Below are 20462 nucleotides of genomic sequence, written 5' to 3' on the forward strand. Positions count from 1 at the left end.
AGTTTCACCCAAAACTTATTTTCCATGTCTTGTCTCCTACTTGCTTTCCTCCATGATTGTTTTTTGGTTGGGTCCTGTAGCTCATATTTTATGTCAGGTACAGATTTCCCCCTTTGTTTTAGTAAGAGTTGCAGTGAGGATCACTTGCAGACTGAAGGACTAGATTATCCCTGGCTATAGCCCACGAATGCTTCCTCCCAGGCTACTGATTTATGCCTTTGATTTTTCAAATATTCTTTAACAGCGCTCTCCATCAATAGCTACTTTATATGGACTGAGTACCCATTGCTTTCTAATAACCTACACTGCTTTCCTTTAGCCTTGTTGCTAACATCTATTTTTCTGACCATACGTCAGTTCAGTAAGTCAGTCATTTCTGAGCCATCATGATTTCCATTCCTTTCCTGATTTATTAGCAGACTGTTCTCTCTCTAGTATGCCTTTCTTCCTTAATATATTTGTGAAAGACTCTTTGACCCCAGCTGTCCCAAATGTTTTACTGAGCTTGCTGGCCAAGGCTTTCGCACTGGGTGCAGTTTTATGAATCTCAAGATGGGTTTTGCTTTTTAAAAGCTGCCCTTTCTGTTCATTTAAATAAAATGGCTCCAGCTGTGTTTATGCTACAAAACCATTTGTAATCATCTCCTCTCCTTTGGGCTCCCAACATATTTTATTCACAGACCTCTAGATTGCAGCCACAGTGGTTCACGGTTTGTACCACAACAGCACTGGGTTTCAAGGCTCATCATTCAATCCTCCAACTTCTGGGGCCACTTCTGAAGCCTAAACCCTGACACGAGAACCTTGGCCTCTCAAACACAATGTCTGCTGTCTTCCCTCTGCTCAGACACCCAGCTTAAAGTGCCCACTCAGTAGCTTAGTCCACTGGAGAGGTATGGCATCATCTGAGGACCTCTGGCTAATTATGGGGTAATAAATTTTGCTTTTATAAGCAAAGAAGAAAAGAAAAAAAATAAAAGGAAGAAAGGAAGGAAGGAAGGAAGACAGACACATAAATAGGTGTGAGTGTGTGTGTGTGTGTGTGTGTGTGTGTGTGTGTGTGTGTGTGTACATATATATTTTGGAGGTGAAGCCAGTGAAAAGGCTCAGTGGGTTAAAGTGCTTGACCCTGGTTCAATCCCTGAAAACTGTCCTCTGACCTCTACCAATACAATACGACATACATGGGATTGCTCACACACGTGGTCACCCATGCACACACAGAAAGAATAAAAACTTAATGGAAGGTTAAAAAGTATATATTTTCAATACAGCAGTGCCGCAAATGAACGGAACATACTTCATGGATTGATGATTCCTGACTTGGTCTTCTCTGACCTCCTTTGCTCTTCCACTTTCTTTCTCTTCCCTGGTGCTATCAGGTGCTCCTTCAATTTCGCTAGCAGATCTAAGGTCCCACTGAATGGCTCCTCCTACCTCCAACGTAGTTCCAAACCAGCATGATTCTGGCAGACACTGGTGTGTTTGGATTGGATTTTCCTTTGTAATAATTTTCCTTTGTAATGGTTACCAGGTCTAGAAATTCCCCAACTGGGATAGAGCACCATCCCCCACCATTTCAGGCAGCACTGTGCTGTGGCTAGCACAGAGTATGACGCAGTGGCCAGGCTTCCTCATGGGATCAGGGAGTGTGGGCAGTGTAAGATTAGAGGAACTGATGATGCAACAGCTCTGAGCTTAGGTAGTTCTAGCTAGGGCAAATATCTGATTATAAGCTGTTTAAGGAAAACTCAGTGGTTAGATCCAAGAAAACAAACATTACCACCAAATTCAGAGAGGTAAGATAAAGGATTTTATCCCGTGAGATGGTTTAAGTCAATTGTCAACTTGATAGGATTTAGATTTACTGTGGGAATACATAAAGTGTGCCGAGGACATGATACCTGGTATAACTGATCAGGGAGAACTATTCCAACAAGGGCGTACTACTCTATGAACTAGTGTCTCAGTGTGAGGAAAAGCAATCTGAACATCAGCCTTCCTCTCTCTACACTTGGCAAAAGGTGGGGGCAATTAGCCAAATACCTCCTGCTTGTGCTGCCACATCTGCCTGACCTGGTGGATTGTATCTCCTTGTCCTGTAAAACAAAATAAACATCATCTTTCCTAAGTCACATTTGATAGGCATTTTGTCACAAAAATGAGCAAGGTCACAATATTCCCTGGAAATGGGGACAAAAATGGAACCCAAGGTGAAAAAAGGGTATTACAGAGATGTGAATAAGTCTGCTGTAGGACAGCAAGGGAAATCACACATATAGTACTAAATTATTCCATAAATCTTCTGAAATTAAGGTGTCATAACTCCTTGATTATTTATGATTTATTATTAAATGCAGTTTAGAGATTATGATGTTTGGATGGGTTGTAGAGAAATCTAGACATAAGCATTGCACTAGGATATCAGTTTGGGAGCTGATACAATTAAGATCACTCTCAGAGTAGAGCAAGAGAAATAGTCTTCCCCAGGAAATAGCCCTCGGTTGACTAGCCAGTACCAAGTGGTCATCTCTTAAATATAAAAAAGCAATATTATATCTATTAAGTGTGTGTGTGTGTGTATATGTGTGGGGTGTGTGTGTGTGTGTGTGTGTGTGTGTGTGTGTGTGTAAATGATTAAAGAAAAAGTCCATGAGCTTAAGAGACTGAGATGCATATGAGAGAGATTGGAAGAAGAAACAGGAAGGAGGAAAATGACATAATTATATTTTCATTTTAGAAATAATTTTTAAATGTACTCTTTGTTTTTGGGGTGACCTTCTTTGTCAGTTCTGTTCTTTCTAGTACAAGAACAGAGCATTGGTGCCTGGTAGTAGATTTTAGGGACAGATTTAGCCCTGTCACAGTTATTTATAACATCAGAAAATGTTTGATTTTTCCATGCTCCAAGATGGTAGAGCAGCATAACTCTTTTACATGTTGATTTCGCAAGGTGGCCCATACCCAGAGTTTCTCGCCTCATTTTGTACAGCAAGAGAATAATCACTGAGGTTTGCACCTCCTGAGTGATGTAGTATTCTCTGTAGTCAATAGCTTCTCTCCCCTTCACCAATGGACCTTAGCATCCTTAATTAAAGGACCATAGTTAATAGATTAAAAAATAACTGATTATACTTTGGCTCCATCTTAAATACATTAAAGGAAATTTCCATTACAACTCTAACACTTTCCTATGTACTAGAGTGCATTGGGATGTCAGATGCAAAATTTAAGAGTCAGTAATGTTGAGAATACCTAAGCAAATGGTGTCGCTCAGTATGATATCACATTGTAGATTGTCTTCTGATGGTAAAGTGAAGAAGACTCTGATTGGAAAAAAAAAAAACTTGTAAAGCCTTAATGAATTCTGTGAGTTTGGGGGCTTAAATTTGTCTGCTAGCTTTGAGAGATGAACAACGTCATAGAAGATGTTGATGCAAGGGAGACTGGATTGAAGATATCTGAGAGTTCTTTGGACAATTTGTCATTTTTAGGTAGATTGTAAGCCAGCCAATAGTGAAAGTTTTGTTAAGACCAGTCAGTATCCAGCAGAGAAAAAATGTGACCACTCCCGTTTGGTCCCTGCTCTTCCTGCCTGGCAGTGCATTCTCTTTGTCTAAGAAACAACTAGTGTCTCTTTTTGTGAAGGTAGAAATTGATGATCAACATCTTAGTCACTTCTGTCACTATTAGTATATGTAAGGCAAACATTAACATTTTTTAAATCAATCAAAATATATTAAATAGAGAAAAATTGGATAACTAAACTTTAGCCTCCTTTAAGAGACTTTGGAATTTGGGGAGATAGGATCAGAATATACATACATATATACATATATATGTGTATATATATATACACACATACACACATACACATACACACATGTATACACACACATATATATACACACACATATACACAGACATATATATGGGAGGTGTACATATGTGGGAGAAGTCAGAGGTTGACAGAGAAAGCCTTCCCCAGTTGTTCTAGCCTTAATTTTTTTGAGACAGGATCTCTCACTGTACCAAGAGCTCACTAGTTAGGCTACCTTGTTTTGTTAGGAAGCCCCAAATACCAGCCTGTCTGTCTCTTCCTTTCCAGCTCAGGGAGCGCCTTCAGGTACCACGATGCTTGACTGTTCTACATGGCTTCAGAAGATCCAACCTGGGTTCTCAAACTTGCATTTCATCAACTGAACTATCTCCCTAGACAGGGACTCCAGTTCATGCATAAACGGAGTAGAGACTCCTGAAAAAGTTTGTCAGTGTCTCTTTGATACTTGACACTGACATTGTTCATGGAGGGCTGAAGAAGCCATCTGGCCCTACTTTTATGCACACACTTCTCTTGAAAGCTAATAGACCACTTGGTAAGCTCAAGCATCAGTAGGGTTTTAGTGTGACCCCATCCTGAAGACCTGGCATAGGATGGTTTGCCACATGTTCTTGAATGAATAAATCAGATTGAACTGTGAGCTGGGAGGAGAAGTCAAGACCAAAGAGATATGCAGCTCTGGTCTGCCAGACACACCATTCCCAGCCCAGTCGTAATTGCAAAATGAGCAACGCTTGCCGCTCAGGGTTATAACTCACTGTTGGATGTGGTTCTGCGCTTGTGGCTGGATTGGCTTTGACCATGAACTTCCCATGAGGCACATCCTGTCCCGAGGGAATAATCATACTCTGAGATCAGAATGGAGTCATTTCTCTTGAGCTCGGTTCTTGTCTTGAACTGGAGAAGGTCAATTGACTGTTGAAAGTTTGATTTGGCGCGGCAGTACAGTCTTATATACATATGAACGTAGTGAAGGGTAGAGACAGATTCCATAAATCCAGGAGGAAATTTCTTTGGAACTCACAACTGTCAAAGGGCTGTGCAGCTTGTCTCTTAACATCCTAACAGTTTGGAAACTGGTGGAGAAAATAATTCTACAGCAATTTATAATCTCTTCTGCTGTGGTCATTCTTTACTGGATCGCTGTTCATTGAAGATACCCTTGTTTTATAGGGCCAACGAGAACTCCTGACTCCCTGTGCAAGGGAGAGAAATAGAAAAGGCAGAACTGAGAACAGGAGGCTGGAATGGAAGCCAGCTTCCTAAGTGAAAGAATTCTGTCGACCGTGTGTCGGTATCCATACTTTTCCCAAGATCTTCGCAAGTTTCGTCATTAGTACCTTGTGTTGAAAGATGAGAAAAACTATTTCCAAGTTGCGTGACACATTGAGGGTGCTCTTTCCCTTTTACTCACTGTCAGGGAAGCATATCCATTACATGGAAAGATTTTGAACATGCATAACATCTATTTCTAATAAATAAACTCCAGAAATGCATTCCTTTGGGCCTAAAGCATTCCAGTTGGTTTAAAGGCAAGTCCCCTAGGAGAAATGACACAATAAGTTCAGGATGTCATGAGTGTGCCTCAGTTTGGTGGCTTTTTCTTGGACAATTTGGGAGGAAGGGAGAAGGGTGACAGAAAAGGCAGCATTTCAAATGCAGATCAGTCCTGCTCACATTTAATTCCATTAATTGCATGATCCTGGCATCGATATTCTTTTTTTTTTTCAGATGGGAAAGTACAAAATCAAGAACATTAGGTAAATTCTTCAGTTGCACCGGACTGCTAACGAGGGATCTGAGTTTAAATTTGCTGTGTCTGCCTCCCAGGTCCTGCCTCCTTTCTTAGAGTTCAGGGTCACGACTTCAGAGCTGTGGTTCTCAACATATTTAATGCTGTTTCACTTTAATAACGTTCCTCACATTGTGGTGACCCACAACTATAAAATTATTTTGTTATTGTATCATAACTGTAATTTTACTACTGTTATGAATCATAATGTAAATATCCAATATGCAGGATGTCTGACATACAATCCTGTGGGCATTGGAACTCACAGGTAGAAAACCTCTTTGCTAGATGTAGGGTTAGAGAAAGGCTGGTCGTGATTAAGGGCTCTCTACACCCTCTCCTAGTTTCCTAGAATTATTTTATTTGCTCCTTGGTGTTTTAGCTTACACACTGTGTTTAGAGAATTATGTACCCTTCCATTTAAGTCTTCCTTACTAAATTTGTGATATGGGGATTGTTTTTCTATTATTCCCATATATGTAAAGCATACATATTTAATGATCCTTCTTATAATTATTCTGGAGTTTCAGTGAAATATTACATGTAAACTGCAATGAACTCAGAGTGAATATGTATCCATATCAGCTGAATACTGAATATGAATCCACAATTACTGAATGAAATAATTTTGTGGTTGGGGGTCACCACAATATGAGGAACGTTATTAAAGCATCAGAGTATTAAGTATGTTGAGGACCACAGCTCTTGTATACGTTAAAGCCTTGCTCCTACCTTTGAAGTTGTGATCCCGAACTCTAAGCTTCTTCCAGAAGAGTCTGTATCTGTGAAGCAGACACACCAAGTTACTATGATTATTTCAGCAGAGAAAGATGATGAGGTGAAGTCTTGTAAGCAGAAAATGTCCTAATCCCTCAAAGCAGAGTATACTCCCCAGATCTAGACTTCAGGGTCATATGCTTGAATTTACAATATTTGAAGTCCCCTCCGTTTTTGGTGATTTTTTTCTTGCTCCCATATGAGGGTTCTTATCATGTCATGACAAAGAATTGACAGCTACCTGTCTCCAAATATGGAATGTAAAGACATTTTATAATTTCCTTGGAGACAAGCGACAATGAGACAAGAAGAGAGGGAGTGTATATATTCATAAACTCCAGCTCTTTCCCTAAAGGAAGGTCCAGAGCTTCTGATTCACTTAGCCTTGCTACGAGGGTTTATCTCAGGGTAAGGAGGTCAAGATCCTGTAACTGTTATACATGAAGCACGAAGAAATACACTAAGGCGAAAAACAGAAGTTAAGTAGCTTTGGGTGAGGTCATGTCATAAAGGGCACAACATCTACTAAGAAACATATCTTGGATATGTGTTTATATAGAATAGAGGAAATAGAATAGAATAGGATAGAATAGAAGATTATAGATATTATTAATACATTATTTATTAAATCATAATAAATCTATTATAGTAGATATAGATATCTATAATTATAATATGATATGAATAAATTAGAATAAATAGGAGAGGCAAGAGAGGGCCTCTACAGCACTTGAGTATTGCCACAAAATTTGGATTGGGTTGGGGTGGCCAGGAAGAGGACAGAAGTAGGAAAGGGGGTGAAATGTAAAACAAAAGGAGACCCAGCACCCAGGAGTCTCCCAGACCCTCCGTGTGTAATTAGTCAGCTTTTGTCGCATTGGTTTTTGAGTACTACGCAGTCAGTTCATCTCCATTGGTTTGTAATGAGGCTGGGAGGCTCACAAAGCCTCAATCGAGCCAGGATCCCTTTCAAATGAACTCTTCCACTAAGAGAGCTGGCAGATAGCATCTGTGGAAGGGATGTGTTGGAAAGCACTTGCTGTCCCCACAGCGAGGCTTGCACTAGGCAATAGAATGAGGCCAAGGCTTCATTAGGCTGATAAAAACAGACAGGCCAACTTTTCATTAGGGGAATGCACGGATCCATTCTCCCTGGCTTTCTTCCTTTGCATTATAAAAACATTATCAGGCCCAAACTTATGGGACTCATTATTCCACACAAACACCAGGCTTCGAGGTAGGAAAGTACAGTGTGAACTAGGAACAGAGCCATCTGTTCTGAGTGGAACGTAGACTTCTGTGAGCTTCTCACAGCAAAAGAGCTTCTTGCTCTCATGAGAGTGAGGTTCACAGATAACCAACTTGCATCTTTTCTGTTACCGTGAAAGAGGAGGAAGTCAAACTTCTGACTTTTCTCAGTAAGAGACCATTCGTTCAAAGGGTTATAGTTCAGGATTATGGTACGTCATATTTCATTGTGAAATCGAATCTAATATTCATAAAATTCTACTACAGACTTAAATTCTGAGGGTTAGGATTTTTTCATGTGGCAGCCCTGATGTGCATTAGATAAAACTTAATTGATTTCAGTTCTGCTTTCCTTTGTAAACTTACCTCAGTCCATTCCATTTCAGGGTCCCAGCTCATGTGTAGCTGGCCTGGAACTTACTATGTAACCAAGGATAACCTTGAACTACTGATCCTCCTCTCTCTTCCTCTCAAACGCTGGAATGACAGATGCGAGCCACCACACCACACCCAGCTCTGACCTCAAGTCACCACACCCGGCTCTTGATGCCGATTCATTTTGTCCTGCATTCTGTACTCTCAACTTTCTAACCTCCACGAACAGAGAAACTAACGCACTGCCTACTGTGCTTCTGTGTGAGAACGAAGATTTCTAAGTTTCCTCTCTGGCACTCCTTTATATTTAATGAAACAAAATATTCCATGCTAGTTTGTCCGGTGCCCCTCTCTACAACACTTGCAGCTATGGCCTCTGATGTTACCTTTAGACTGAAAACAATACAGATCATGATAATAATAACAGCAACAAACAGAATCTTTTTCACTGTGCTCGTCCTAATTTTTGCAAGGTAAACAAACATCTTTTAAATGAGACGGACTCAAATCAGTTGCATTAGACAGAATTAGTCTAATGCTGTGAATCTTATAACCTCTGCTTTTGCAAATAATTTTTAAGCAACTTAAGTAACGTATGCTCGTAAAAATGATTTTATTTGCTGTTTTAAAATTAGATCCCAGGAGATGCCTGATAGTCATGACAATCTCAAATATTAGTTATTCTTCGGTTATTCCCTTCCCGTTGCTCCATGGAGAGAGACAGTACAGTCTGGGCATGGCTGAGCTGAAACTGTTGTACACACGACCTCCACTTCACTGCAGGCAGAAGCTATTCTGGACCTGGGTTTCCCAGGGTCTTCCTCCACTCACTTGTGTGCTCCTGGCCAATCATTTAGTAGTAAGGGAAGAGGCAGAAGCATCAGATTTCCATCTCCTTTGTTAGGAAGAACATATTTTTGTTTAATTTAATTTACTATGGGTATATACCAGTGTTTTTATTGGCTGCGTGTATTCATTTTCATTCATATGCACACATGCATTTTGTGTGAAAGCCAGAGAATATTCTTGGCTGTTATTTCTCAGGAATCCTCTAACTTTATTTTTTGAGTTAGGGTTTAACTCTGACCGGTAGCTCACTAGGTAGGCTCTTCGGTCAGACTAGCATGCCCCAGAGACTGACCTGTCTCCACTTCTCAAGTGTTAGCATTACACGTGTATACCACCATACCTACTTTTTCATGTGGATTATGAGGGCTGGCATTCAGGTTGTAATATTGTAGCTGAGTCATCTTCCTAGTCCTATGTTTTCTTTGCTCTCTTTGATTTATTTTTGCTTTTTTTAAATTTACTTTTGCTTTTGTATCTTTAAAATACACTTTTCTTTATTATATGAATTCTTTTTTTTTTTTTTCGGAGCTGGGGACCAAACCCAGGGCCTTGTGCTTGCTAGGCAAGCACTGTACCACTGAGCTAAATCCACAACCCATTTTTCTTTATTATAAATGTATGTCTGCATGCTTATGCATTTTCCACAGTTCTCATGCTATGACACACATGTTGTTGTCCAAAGAAAATATGACGGTTGGTTCTTCCCTTTTAAAATACGGGTCTTCGGGATTGAATTAAGGTCATCAAGCTTGATGGTAAGTGGCTTTACTCGGTGAATCATTATCTCATTTCTCCTGATACTGTTCTTATTGGGAGGGGTGAACTGTAGAGTTTCACATAACCCAGGCTAGCCTTGAACTCACTATTACAGCCAAGAACAATCTTGCATTCCTGATTGTCCTGCTTCCATTCCCCAAGCTCTGGGTTACTGGAGTAGACAACTTGACCCGACAACAATGTTTGTAGAATCTGAGCCCTTTGAATACTTAACTGGCTCTTGTTCTCAGAAGTCAAGATGACGACAGTGGCTGTGGTGTGAGTGTTGAGGTGAAGCTGTCTGCCCCTTTGCCTCTCTTCCCTTTGTGGAAGGAATCTTTAACTTCAATATAGCAGAGACCAGGGAGCTAAGGGTGACACTGACTCTACAGGCGAAAAGATCAGGCCAAGTCACATGGCCCATTCCAAAGTAGTTCTCAGTGTCATCTCAGAATATTTTCCTGAGGTGGACACTGACACCAGTAGGGCCCAGTATTAGAAAATGTGAGTTATGTAGTTCTCCAACCTGACAGAACGGAAACAGACTTTAGCTCTCTCTTTAGGAATGTCTGAGTTTACCAGACAAAGGTCTGATTCGACTTCTAAGAGTGCAGCATTTGAGACACTGCCAGGTGTGCTCAGATAATGGCATATTCGATGAAAGGAAGAACCTATCTGTCATTCTTAGCTTATATAAGTGTCTGTGCCAGTCGATTGGTTCGATGTTTTGAGTCCTTGCCTGAGATGGGATGGCCAATGTTCAAACCCACTAAAGAGGGTGATCCTTTTCCTTAATTTTCTCATAGCTGTGACTGTGATAAAGTCAACACTAAAGACACAACTTGGACTGCAGACATAAACATAGGACAAGTCCGTGGGAAGTTTCAACTGCACATTCTGGATTAAGACACATCATAGGCAGACTGCTTGATCTAAATTTTACTTTTCTTTTTCAATCAAGAGTTAACCTTTTTCCCTTTTGTATAACTGGCACTAAGTGGCCTGGGTTATTTTGTTCCTTTTAGTGATGAATCTAATTGGGTCTCAGTCCTGAAAGCTACCTCTGACTTGGCACTTTTCCCAAGAGTGATGGAACACAGTATGGAGGTCAAGCATAGGGTGATGAATTGAGGAATTTTGGATCATACCTTCAGCTCTGATACTTTAATTGCTTTTAGCATCAATGGGAGGAGAGAGAATGCTAGAAATGGTCAAGCACTCAGGCAAATCAAGTAAGTATTGAAGGTGCGAGCAATAGGCACTCTAGTCTAGAGTTTCCTAAATCAGATCATGTAACTCCAGGTTTCTCTGATGTCTAACATGGCATAAAGAAGTCTTATGCTTGTCTAGATGACAAGGTTCCTGTGTAATTTTGGTGTTAGTACAGTGTATGAATGGGCCAGTTTCATTGTCTAGAAGAAAACACATGGGTGAATGCTTTATCTCACAACATGTTTTAGACTCTAAGAATGTGTAGGAAAAACATCCAAAGCAGGGCAGATTTGGCTGAGAACAGTCTGATGGCTTTCTCTTAATACTAGGATAAAGTGAATACTGGCCAGTGCAGAACTGTAGGCCTTTCATCTAAGAATCTCATGAAGAAGCACACCAACACTCCAACACACTTTCAGCCAGATGTTCTATCCTCTAATAACATAATTATGCCTATGAAGAGTCAAGAAGAAAAGGAAGACAAAGCCATGAAGGATTGCTGAATGCCCAATTCAGTATAAAACCAATGGAGATCATTCATTCATATAAATTGGATATGTTTAGTTCTCCCTATCATAAAAAAGCCACATCCCGATTCTCCTAATGTAAAGAGCTTCTTTGAGGGTCAAGAGAATGTAGAAGTGAAAAGAAAAAAAGAAACCTACTAGGTAATAGACTAAAGAAGAGCCTCAGAAAGACGGTGCTTTCTTGAGATATCCTGGGAGATTTCCAGTTTGTTGACAGGACCATAGGAGATTGGAAGGTAAATGATGAGGGAAGACTCAGAGACAGTGGCTTTAGCTTGTGTAGGGTAAAGGAAGGGAAGGACAAAAGGCAAGATTAAGCAAGAGTTATAACAGAATGTGGGGTCCAACAATGGATGGAGGTGGTAGGATTAGGGCTTGAGTAGCTTGCACAAGATCAGGGTAAAGCAAGGTGATGGTGTTAAGAAATGATGCTTCGTGGTTGGGATTAGGATTTTATAATAAAAGAAGACTTTATGCTGTGTCCATCTAACATCCTGAAAACTGAAAGCAGGTAACTCCTTTGCCTATTTATGAACAATCAATTAGAATCATGGGAAAACTTTTTAAAAAAACTAAAAGGATACAATTTTGTAGGTAGTCTTGTGTGTGTGTGTACATCATATATGCATATATGTGTAGGTGTACATGTATGTATGTATCTATTTATGTATGTATGTATGCATATGTCCATGAAGAATCAAGAGGGCAATGTAAGTTATAACTCTTCTGACATTCTCCATCTCTTTTTATCTTGCTTGTAAGGGGATAAAAAGACTAGTCAGCTCTGAGGATTTGCCTATCTCTCCCACCTGATGGACAGTTCCAAGTAAAAGGGTGTCCAGTGTTCACCTCCACAACTCAGTTAGAGGCAGATGAGAGGTGCAAAGGAAGACTGGCCCTTAAAATGCATTCCACCAACAATGGCTAGTTTTGCTTAAAAACAAAACAAAACAAAACAACGACGACAACAACAACAACGACAACAACAACGAAACCTACCACATACTGAAAGCCTGCCTGTTTAATTTTGCCCTGTCCTTGTCCTCTACAGATAAACCCAGACTTGTCAAACGCCTTATGAAATCTCCGTGCATAGTCCCTGTGGCAATGACAAGATTCTTTTGAGAATTCTTATCCTAAAAGAGAATGTCTTCTTGAGTACACAGTCTTCTCTTAAACACCAATGGCTAATGCTATGTCTTCGCCATTAATATTGTTAGTTTGCTCATAAATAAAGGTCCAGCATGTCAGAGTATAGGCATAACCCTGTTCATAAAGGGGGTTTGTATATCCCACCAGGCTTTGGTTATGCCGTCACTGGTTTTTTAAACAGACGAAGAAGGGATCAAAATGTTGCTAGAAGGAGACATTTAAAGAGACCCCTATAGTGAGCAGCCTTCTCCTCTTCATGTGTATGAAAACATGAAGTCTAGGCAGCCTTGAGGGGGAATATCTCAGTTGATTCAGATTTTGCTCCAGATCGATACTACTATGGACCTGAAAAACCATGTTTTTTTTTTTTCCTAAAAATAAAATTTAGCTACAGTTAGAAACTAGGGATGTGACCTGCAATAGAATCTATCAGTCAAAACCCAGCAATTAGAACCAGAGTCAGAATCACAAGTGCCAATCAATCAGAAGACCACTCTCAAGTCTGGTGTATACTGTGGACTTGCGTAGTACACCCAATTTTGAGGGAACCGTTCCCTAGCAACTTTGGATGCTCCAGCTTTGTGTGATGTGCAGTATTAATATCCATTTCCATTTGCACTTTTCAAAGCACACTGGGGTACCTTCCTGCTACACCAGGGAAAAGAGCGTTGAACTTGATGGCAGTGCCTCCCTTGAGCAACAAGTACCGGCTGCTGCCAGGGCAATCCTACAGGCTTCATTGTTGCCACCGAGGGCACTGTTCCCAAGCTGTCTGGCTTCATCCCAACCTCAGCACAAATCAGCTTGAGGAACCCGAGCTGACTGTCTAAAAGGGACAGATTGAGAGGTCTGGGCTAGTGCAGACAGCAGCTTTGCCAGAGGGACTGGGTTGAGGCATGGGAGAAGGGCCAGTAGGGAGCTGCTGAGAGTCCTAGACTGTCAGTCAGGCATCTTCTGGTTGAACTGTGAGCAGTACCAGATCGCTCCTGAGTCCCTCCACTGAATAAGGTAATAAATATGCCACTGCACCATGAAATGGCCTCTGGGTGGCTATAGAATGCTTAATTATTGATTAATCTTCAGTAATGAATGAATTTGAACGCAAGTGCTGCTAGGATAGAGTTGATAGCTGGCGCTATATGAGGAGGCAGAAAAGCCGGCTCCCAAAGCAACAGACCCTGCTTTGACTCCTCTTTCCTAAGGATGGGTTAGCATCAGAATGCTCCCGTGGGGTTGACAGTGACTGTGGGTGCCACCACAGTTCCAAGATTAGAAAACAAAATAAGGCAGGTGATAAAATGATAACAGAAGACAGAAGGCAGGCTATCAGTAAAACCATGGAGAATGACAGGGGAAAGAGCTGTTTTCTTCAACATTTATTGACCTTCTATTTACCAGGAATTGAGTTTTCAATGTTGAGTAAGAAATTGTCATGTCTTTCAGTTGTTCAGTTAGTAGGATAAATAGAAAATTTCAATTTGGTGTCCAACACAATTATACTCAACCATGCCTCCAAAATTCTGGAAAAATGAGATTAGGACCAGAGAGGACTGAACAACAATCTTCAAGTTCAAAGTGGCTTTGAGATGGAAAAAAAAGCACTAACAATAAAAATAAAGGCTTTCCTTAAGTTGGAAGAGGGGACTGAGCCCTCACATAAGCGCATCTACTCTTCATAAAGAAGTCACTGTGGGATTTCATCAAAGTTCCCTGCAAGCCCTGACTCCTTATCACTGATTGGCTGCTGGGCTCCATGCAGCTCTTCAACCTCCATGGCTTTTAGTTACTTCATATGTTTAATAAAGATTCTGGTGCTCTCCTTGAAGGCAGATTAACAGTGGTAGAGATGTTTGTTTAGAAAGTGAAGAGATCCTGATAAGTAGAAGTCGCTTATACAGTCTAAATGTCATTTATTGATGTAGCAATCACAGTAACTCTGCTCTTTGGCACTGTCGGTAGTAATCCTTTTATGACATGACAACCATGTTCAACAACCTTCTATATCCATTCTTAATCAAAGGGACCTATGACACAGGATAATAAAGGATTCCCCACCTACAGGGAAAGACAAATTGGTGTGTTCCTTACCACCACAATTCTGGCCTTAGCTGGTATGAAATTAAAGTCAATCCCTGCAATTCCTTTGTTACATAAGCTTAGGAAACTGCTTAATCTTTCCGGCCAGAACCCTAACTTCCTCATCCACTGGGTGATGATGGTGGTGATCAGAAAGCCAGGTTTGATGATGATATCATAAAGATAACTCCTCTCTCATAAAATCTAAGTTCTCTATTACCTACATATCACTAACCATAGTATCTGCATTTAAGTATTCTCAAACATCAGGTATTAAAAATCAAAACTGTTAACATTGTTATTGGGAGATGCCATGAATTAGTCTGATTGGGGTAAAATATTCAACTTCCTGATTGAAGGCTGCAACCATATCTTCCATTGCTAGCACCATTCTTCGCTTTCTCACCCCACTCCCATATCCATAGCTTCAGTTATGAAGCACTCAAGAGTGGATAAAGGGACAATTGCTTAACCTCCAACCAGCAGTAGTTGGAGGATCTTAGACTGTCAAAATGGCTTACCACCTTGTGCATTTATTTTCTCCACTTTGGAAGCAGAATCATAGTAAAGCATGCCAACAAACGTTATCAAGATTTCGTCCTATCCTTGGTAGAAGTCAAAGAACAGGAGAAATACCGATGGAGATTGTTAGAAGGAGACAATGCTTCCACAGGTAACTTGGATATAAAATTCTTTGCTAGCTGTTCCATGTATACAAAGCGTAGCTGCAGGACAATGGAGGAGCGGGTGAAGGTGACATGTATGTCACAAGGTGGCATTTCATGACATGCCATCAGAGATTCACCTTGAAGAATAAGTTTGATTTTAAATATGTGAGAAAATAAGAAAGGCTTCTTAACATAGAACAAAGAGCTCCTTTAAAATCATAAAGTCGATACACAAACATTCTAGAAATTATACTTGCTCTTGTCATTTAGATCAGGTGTTATTCTACTACAATCTAGCTGGAGCTCTCAATGTAGACCAGGCTGGCCTTGAATTTCTGACAGTCCTCCCAGGTCTGCCTTGCATGCACAGTTGTATTTATGCTTTTTCAAAATAACATCCATAGTTATTGACAATGTTGACATTATAGATTTAAGGCTGAGCCAGAGCTTTGGTCCCTGGATATGTGAAGCATGCATGTTATTAAAGCACTGATTGACTCATAGACTCACAGGAAGTGGGCACGATATAAATCTTCCTTCTCTTTCTCCATTGGAAGCCATTTTGTAGAAGATATCAGCTGGAGTATGTGGCTAGCACTTGAGAAAGACAGTTCCTAACAGTGTCTTTGAATTAACTCAGGTTTGTACATGATCATGGTATAGATATTATATTAAATGTGTAAAAGAAAGAAAGAAAGGAAGGAAGAGAAAAAGAAAGAAAGAGAAAAAGAAACCTAAGAAGGAAAAGTAAAACAGAAAGAACAAAGAAGAAAGAAACCAATAACCCGAAACCCCAGTACAACAAATCACTTCCCTTTCCCTGTGTGAAGTCTGAAAAAGCAGCTGGGGACAGTTTGTCCTGGGAGGGAAAGAGAGCAGAATAAGCTCACATAGCACTATTTTCCAGGTCTTAGGTGGGCTCCCCCACAAAAGAAAAATCACCAAGCAATAGCCTTTCCCATTTCCCGACCCTGTCTTCCCCCCAACCTCAAGCCACCATCACGCACCATTGAATGCTTGGGGGAAAGAAATAAACAGTCAGACAGAGTTCAAATCAGGAAAAAAAAAGTGGAAACCAGATTCTCTGAGGGAAAAACACAATCAGTAACCCAGCAAGCAGCAAGAGAAACCTGGACAGCAGAAATGCTAAAAGCCGGGCAGCCCGGTTCTTGCAAACGGAAATCAGATATGAGCTGCCAGGTGACACAGCAGCTGAAAGGTCAGAGCTATTTTTGGGCTGAACATGAAGAGGCTTCAGGCATCTCAGGACAAAAAAAAAAGTACAAACTAGAGAGGGTTCCAAGACAGGCAGCCGCATTGATTAGAAGAATGGCTGTTGGCTGTGTGGAGAAAGATGAAAGGCAAGAGACAGGCAGGAGCAGCCATGGAACTGAGTGTCCACGGTACATCAACAGCACTTTTCGGTGACAAAGGACTCAGCCTTGTGTTTATGTCTTATCTCACCCATGATTGTTCTTTCCTTGTAAAATGCGTTCAATCACCCCACACTCATTTATTGATCACCATGCCTGTGTCATTTACTGTGCAAGTAAGGCAAAGTTAAGTAGGCTATAGTCTCCAATCTTGCAAGGCTTACTGGCTGAGACCTAATAGCCAGTGGTCAGAGCATTAACACACTGAGGGAAAAGGACTCAAGAGGTCACAGGAATCCAAGAAAAGGGGCCATGGGCCGGAATGGGGAAGGCTTAAGGATGTCTCTTAGCTAGATTCCGCTGAAGATCTTCACAAAGTTGAATGGACCCAATGAAGGAGGATGTCCCTACTACAGAGAACAGGATGATTAAATATTCAGATTAATGTGTCCAGCCCTCTCAGGCTAAACTTTAGCTGCTAATGTCTTGGGGCTTGTGGACTATGCAAGGTAGGGAGTTGTAGAAAACAGACTACAAAGGGAGTTAAAGAGGCATTCAGGTTAGACCAAGCAGGTGATGAGGCAGATGAAGAGTAAACACCCTCAGAAGTCAGCCATAAACAGAGGCATTGTGGGAGATAGCAAACGCTGGCAGGCTAGATATGTTGGTGGGAGTTATGTAGTTCCCAACTTCAAATAGCTTAGCAATATCGATAAAGGAACATTTGTTGACATCCTGCTATGCCCCAAGTACAAAATGAAGATGGGGCAGTTCTCATTTTAGATGGGGAAAAAAGTCCTCCAAATTCTTACGGTATCGGTTATCATGGTATCAATGAGCTAAGTGTATAAATTGTTAATTAAGAAATAAAGAGTATAGCAGCAACACAAAATCAGCCTGTGGAGAAGGGCCTACAAGGCACGTTTCAGCTCCAAATATTTATCAAGGTAAAATGAGCCTCCCAAAACCTTAGTTACCTAAAATCAAGTGGTCTAGTATCACTTAACTGGGGGTGTGTGGTTTGACTGTCTCACAGGGTGATTCCTACCTGGTGGGTTTCAGACAGTTCCTGCAAGACGGCAGTTAGAGATGGCCGGAGTCATCTAGGACAAGCAGAGGGTTTCCTTTCTTTTCCTGTCTATGTTGCTTCTACAGATTGAGCTAACAATGGTTGTAGCAGCTCAGGCATCTGCCTGCTTCAACTTGTCATCTTCATGGGCTTCTTGCAGTTCCTCAGAAGCTCATAGTCTTGGATGGACAAATGCCTTTTTTTTAGGATGCGTTCTAAGAAGCAGTGATTCTAGAGGCTGAGGAAGATGTCAGACTTCTCATGACCTGACCTTGGAAGCCATGTCAGGCCACTTCCAACACATGCTAAAGAACAAAACTGAAGCCCTGGGAACAAACTGCTGGGGCCTAAACACCAAGAGACAGATCTTGGTTGGACCAGGAGAACACTGGAAAACAGGTTTACTGTGTTCTGTGTAAGAATAAGGATGAAAAAAGGTAATAGTTCACATTGGAAACTTTCAAGGAAGACAGTTGCGGAGGAAGTATGTTTAAATGGGTCCTTGACTGCAATGGTGAGCTCAAAGTGATGTGTATCTATTCTCCAGAGGACTTGGATTTAACCTGTGATGCTCTCATTTTCCACCTATGTGCCTGATAATAATAAAATCATACATTAAAACTTAGATCCCAGCATGTAAAGGACAAAGAATATTACTAAGGAGGACAGTACTATACAAAATTAAAAACAGAAGGTATATTGATGACACAATGAGTCATCAAAAAAGATTGCCATGTTGATGATATTTAGAAAGCGTTAAAGGAGGAACCAAGAGACTGGGTCTTCCAGCTTCTGTACTTTCCAAAATTGTGCTTTTTATATGTTTTTGTATACAGATATCTGGCCAGACACAATCATGGTATGATTAGAGAGCATGGAAATACTGCCTTATCTCCAAATGACACCTTCTTCAATATGCCCAAGGGTCTCCTGGTCCATCATTAGTAGATCATTCCTCTTAGCGAAGATCTCTTGTCTCCTGAGATCACACATCACCATGGAAATATTCTGGAAGAAGTAATACATTAAGATATCATCAATTACTAACAATGTAATATGCCCTTGAGATTTCTTTTCAACTCTAATAGTCAAGATATTTTAGGTTACCCAGTGGTTAAAAACATACCCACAATGTTAGTTTCCTTTTTAATACAACAAAATTTACTCACTCATACATAGCCCCCTGCATGTCTGGGCAACTCTCCAGGGCAGCTGTCTTCCATGTGTTGGCTCAGCACTCCAGGCTACTTTGATCTTCTGACACCTCTGAATCAACTCATGTTCCCATGATCTTCACAGCAGGAGAAGAGAAGCCTAGCAAGTTATATACCAGCAATTAAAGGCTCCGACAAGGAAGTGTCCTGCAGCCTTTTAGGCCTCATTTCATTGGCCAAAACAAATCACCTGATAGCTAGCTTCAAAGGAAGCAGGAAGAAAACAGAGAAAATGGATACTGACAAAGCAAAATACATAGTTTAGAAAAAATGTTGGGTCGAAAAAATTCAGGTTGAACTTAAAAAAATGTTGGGTCGAAAAAATTCAGGTTGAACTTGAAAGACATTCAACAGTGTTAACAGAAAGATGTTACTGCAGGTCAAAATGGCAGGTAGACCTGATGGGTTCTCATAGTAGATTGGTTGTGGAACCTCTACTCAAACTTGCAGGATAATAAAATCTACAGCTGATCAGGTGTCTTTTGTCTGTGTTATTTTAATTGCTATTTTACATGCCTATGGTTGTTTTGTCTGCATGTATGTTTGCATATCACATATGTGTCTGGTTCCTGAAGAGGCCAGAAGAAATGATCAAATCTCCTGGAACTACAGTTACATATGGTTGTGAGTGATAGGAATTGAACCTGGGTCCTCTGAAAGGAAGGATTGTACTCTTGGTTGCTGAGGTGTCTTTCTAATCTCAGGTTTCTTATTTTGAGAAGGCAACAGGATTTACAAATAACTTATGCATATTTTCCTATAAAGTTTAAATCATCTCTCCATTAACTATTCCTAAAATAATGTGTATTTTACATAAATGGTTGCTATGCTATATTATTTGAGAAATAATAACAATAGTTTCTGTTTGACGTTGGGATACAGAACCCAATGGTGTTAGTCAGCTTCTCATTACAGCGATTAAATCAGGTTAAAAGAAGAAAGATTTTTATTTTCACTCATGGTATCAGGGGATTAAGTTCAGAGTTGAATGGCTGTACTAGTTTTGGGGCTATGGTGGAGAAGAAAACTATGGCACCAGGAGCCTGTGGTGGAAGAGGTTGCTTACTTTATAGAAGTCAGAGGGAGAGAGAGAGAGAGAGAGAGAGAGAGAGAGAGAGAGAGAGAGAGAGAGAGAGAGAGACAGAGACAGAGAGAGACAGAGAGAGACAGAGAGACAGAGAGAGACAGAGAGAGAGAGAGAGACAGAGAGAGACAGAGAGAGAGAGAGACAGAGAGAGAGAGAGAGAGAGAGAGAGAGCGAGCAGGCAGGGCAACTAGGGACAAAATAATATTTTCCAAAGTCCTACCTCCTCCAACTAGATCTCACTTTCTTCAGTTTCATTACGTCCCAGTGGTCCATTCATGTATAAATCACTAACAAATCAATCCATAGGGAAGGTTGGAATTTGTAGATTTCATTCATAATGAACACCAGGGAACTAAGGATTAAGGTATCCTATGTTTGAATCTTTGGAGGGCTTTGTGACTCCAAACAATAGCATAACAAAGGACCAAAGGACATAGATATACAAG

Source organism: Rattus norvegicus, chromosome 13 (assembly GCF_036323735.1).
Source record: "Rattus norvegicus strain BN/NHsdMcwi chromosome 13, GRCr8, whole genome shotgun sequence".
NCBI classification, from domain to species: domain Eukaryota; kingdom Metazoa; phylum Chordata; class Mammalia; order Rodentia; family Muridae; genus Rattus; species Rattus norvegicus.